Here is a 4,459-nt window from a genome sequence, read left to right on the forward strand (position 1 = left end):
TGACATGACACAAGTTACAAAATGGCCAAAATATTCCTCATCCTGGCTTATATGTGGCATCTGCTTCTTTGGCAATGACTTTGATGCTGTCAAAATGAGTACAGTGGATTTGTTACTCAGTCACGCTATGACTTTCAGTCACTGACAGCATTATATATGGACAAAACTCTACCTTCAAAAAAACTTCCACCAAGTTATCTCACACAAACCAAAATACTATGAAAATTGTATTTTAATTTTCTCCATATTCAGATATTCCACAGTGTCATGCTTTTTTACTATGATGAGGAACAAACCCACCTTGCTCAATGATAACATGTTTCTGGAGGTTGCTAGCTTCAGGTGTTTCTGAAGGTGATATAAAACTACTGTGGTTTACAGTCTTTTTTTTTTTCAGTTTTTTTTTTATTTATTTAATACTTAATAATAATTCTTTGGTTTCCGGGCAAACATCCCCCTCCCCCCTCCCCTTCCTTATGGGTGTTCCCCTCCCAACCCTCCCCCCATTGCCGCCCTCCCCCCACCAGTCTAGTTCACTGGGGGTTCAGTCTTAGCAGGACCCAGGGCTTCCCCTTCCACTGGTGCTCTTACTAGGATATTCATTGCTACCTATGAGGTCAGAGTCCAGGGTCAGTCCATGTATAGTCTTTAGGTAGTGGCTTAGTCCCTGGAAGCTCTGGTTGCTTGGCATTGTTGTACATATGGAGTCTCCAGCCCCTTCAAGCTCTTCCAGTTCTTTCTCTGATTCCTTCAACGGGGGACCTATTCTCAGTTCAGTGGTTTGCTGCTGGCATTCGCCTCTGTATTTGCTGTATTCTGGCTGTGTCTCTCAGGAGCGATCTACATCCGGCTCCTGTCGGTCTGCACTTCTTTGCTTCATCCATCTTGTCTAATTGGGTGGCTGTATATGTATGGGCCACATGTGGGGCAGGCTCTGAATGGGAGTTCCTTCAGTCTCTGTTTTAATCTTTGCCTCTCTATTCCCTGCCAAGGGTATTCTTGTTCCCCTTTTAGAGAAGGAGTGAAGCATTCACATTTTGATCATCCGTCTTGAGTTTCATTTGTTCTAGGCATCTAGGGTAATTCAAGCATTTGGGCTAATAGCCACTTATCAGTGAGTGCATACCATGTATGTCTTTCTGTGATTGGGTTAGCTCACTCAGGATGATATTTTCCAGTTCCAACCATTTGCCTACGAATTTCATAAAGCCATTGTTTTTGATAGCTGAGTAATATTCCATTGTGTAGATGTACCACATTTTCTGTATCCATTCCTCTGTTGAAGGGCATGTAGGTTCTTTCCAGCTTCTGGCTATTATAAATAAGGCTGCGATGAACATAGTGGAGCACGTGTCTTTTTTATATGTTGGGGCATCTTTTGGGTATATGCCCAAGAGAGGTATAGCTGGGTCCTCAGGTAGTTCAATGTCCAATTTTCTGAGGAACCTCCAGACTGATTTCCAGAATGGTTGTACCAGTCTGCAATCCCACCAACAATGGAAGAGTGTTCCTCTTCCTCCACATCCTCGCCAGCATCTGCTGTCACCTGAGTTTTTGATCTTAGCCATTCTCACTGGTGTGAGGTGAAATCTCAGGGTTGTTTTGATTTGCATTTCCCTTATGACTAAAGATGTTGAACATTTCTTTAGGTGTTTCTCAGCCATTCGGCATTCCTCAGCTGTGAATTCTTTGTTTAGCTCTGAACCCCATTTTTTAGTAGGGTTATTTGTCTCCCTGCAGTCTAACTTCTTGAGTTCTTTGTATATTTTGGATATAAGGCCTCTATCTGTTGTAGGATTGGTAAAGATCTTTTCCCAATCTGTTGGTTGCCGATTTGTCCTAATGTGGTTTACAGTCTTATTTTACTCTTACTCATTTAGTTCCTTTTATCCATAGTAATCATTGCATAGAACATGCTGTTTTCAAGTATGTATATATTGTGTATGTTGCTAAATGGAGTTATGTAATGCATATGATATTCATATTCCTGTTTAATAATCCTAACAACATATGAGATACACTCTTAGCAATTTCAAATACATAATTTCATTTATAGTTTTCAGGGTGTAAAATGACATCACTTGAATTTGTTATTTGGGTATACATAAAATTTTATTTCTTTGATGAGTCCTTTTTCTCAGAACAGGTCATTTCTATTCCAATTAAATGCTGTCCTACATAACTGCTTCACTATGTGTAGGTCATAAAATAATTTAACTGTTGTGGGAGTACACTGTTCACTGGGTTGAAGAGTAAGCATTGGGATTCTGTAAGCTATAAATGAAAGACTATTAAGTTTGATATGATAAGGTCTAAATTTGCAATGTTTTAATGTTTCATTTTAAGGAAAATTGTTAATCTCTTAAAGTTTCAGCTTCTTCTAAAGGAAGATGCAAACTCTTACTTTATGCGGTTATTCTAAGCATCAAGTGATAAATATGCACAGAGTTTTTGGTAAACTATAGCATCCCATTCAGTATGAAAGGCTTTTAAAAAGCAATGTCGGTGTGGGGGAGGTGAAGTGCCATGGGGGTTTCAGAGAGGAAACCAGGAAGGGGGAGAACATTTGAAATGTAAATAAACAAATTAACCAATAAAAAACAATGTCAGAGATGGAAAGGAATGAACCCAGTAAATATACCTTTTCATACCCCAATTTTATCCAAGAAGAACGGAAAAAAACAGAGAAGGGGAATTGCCTTACTTTAGATTAAGCAGACTTGTGGACTTATAACTGCTAGCTTGCCATCTCCATATTGGCTTCTGTGTTTCTTTCTAATATGAATCAATCTAGTAAATGAGTTTTGGTAGTTCCCACTTTCCAGTTGTAAACTCCATAGGGTATTCCATACAATTTAAACATTTAATGGTACCTGGGTATAAAAGTGTAGTTATTCTATAGAAATGAACTGAAAAATTATTTGTCAAACTTTTGTATGTAAATTATTCTCAAGTTACCCTTGCTTACTTGCTTTTTTCTTCCTTCCTTTTTGTCTCTCTTTCTTTTTTGTTCTTTCTTTTCCTGCCTGCTGACTTTTTTTTTTTCATCCAAAAAATTCAGTCTTATTTCACAGTGGTTTCACTCGGCTGTAATTGGGTACTATGCTATATTGTTTGCTTTGCCCTGCAGTAAGAAATTTAAAAAGGAAGAAAATAAAATAATCTTAGAACCTGAGAAAAGTATTTACTTCACTGATTACAAATTGCTATCTGTTTGTTGGTCAGCTCATTGTTCTGGTTTCTTATTCTTTCTAACATGCCTGGCTGCACAAATCCCAAAATAGAGGGATATAAAGTTCTTTTAGAATTGTTGTGTTGTAAGCTCGGTAACCATATGGAACACAAAGGCCCAGGGCCTTAATAGCATTTTGTTGTTTTCCTTTACCCCTTAGCATTTTAATTATGTCTTTTTATTATTGATGAAGTGAACTTTTCATTGTAAAATAGGAGTGTTGTGTGTGTGTGTGTGTGTGTGTGTGTGTGTGTGTGTGTGTGAGTGTTTGTAAATTACCAGGGGCAGGAATATCATTTAGGGAACTAATAGCAATATTTTATTGGCCAAGGAGTTGTAATCTAGGAGATTTTATATATAAGCACTGATTTCTTAGGTGTCTTTAATATTTCCCGAGAATGATTCACACACAAATATGCATTATTCTTCCTCTATAATATGGAATTAATATCTTACACAAAAGGATTTGGGTTATGGGAACTGATTTCACCTTAGATGAATGAAGAAACAATACTGAGTAGGGTTTTATGTATTTATTCTCTTTCATTTTTTGCCAGATACTAAGTGAAATCAAAGAATGTTAGTTTTTATGTTATGCTAATGGCATTGTAGTTAAGATCAATGCCTTTCTTTGGTATATACTAAACAATTTATGGTTGGAGTCATGTTTTAAATGTACATTAAAACTAGCTGGACATAAGGTTCAGCAGTTAAGAACACTGGCACAGAAAACTGAGATTCCTGCTTGCCCACAACTCTCTGTAACTCCAGTTCGAGGGGATGCAGAGCCCTCTTCTGAGTCTCACAATCACCAGCCAAACAAGTGTTGCACAGACGTACATAACGACTAACACTCATATACAAAAGGGTAGATAAGGATGACTGATAAGGCATTGGAAATGTTTGTTAGGCAGTGGTTACATGGGAGTTTATATTATTGTCTATGTACCAGGATTGAAGAAACTTATGAGAGGGAAACAAACAAACTAGAGGCCACAGCGGTTTTACTGACAATGGAATCTAAAGATATCAAATTATGCCCCCCCCATACTAGAGTTACATATAATTCAATCCTCTCCCAAAGCTTTTAAATTTAAATACCATTATTCTTATTTTGCAATTCACATAGGTTTGTTTCAAATTAGCTAAGTAAGTATCTTGTCCAAGGCAGTAGTTATGTATTTGTCAGAACCTGGATTTTACCAAGTTTAATTTGAGAATTTCTGC

The sequence above is a fragment of the Rattus norvegicus genome, chromosome X, assembly GCF_036323735.1.
Source record: "Rattus norvegicus strain BN/NHsdMcwi chromosome X, GRCr8, whole genome shotgun sequence".
Lineage (NCBI taxonomy): Eukaryota > Metazoa > Chordata > Mammalia > Rodentia > Muridae > Rattus > Rattus norvegicus.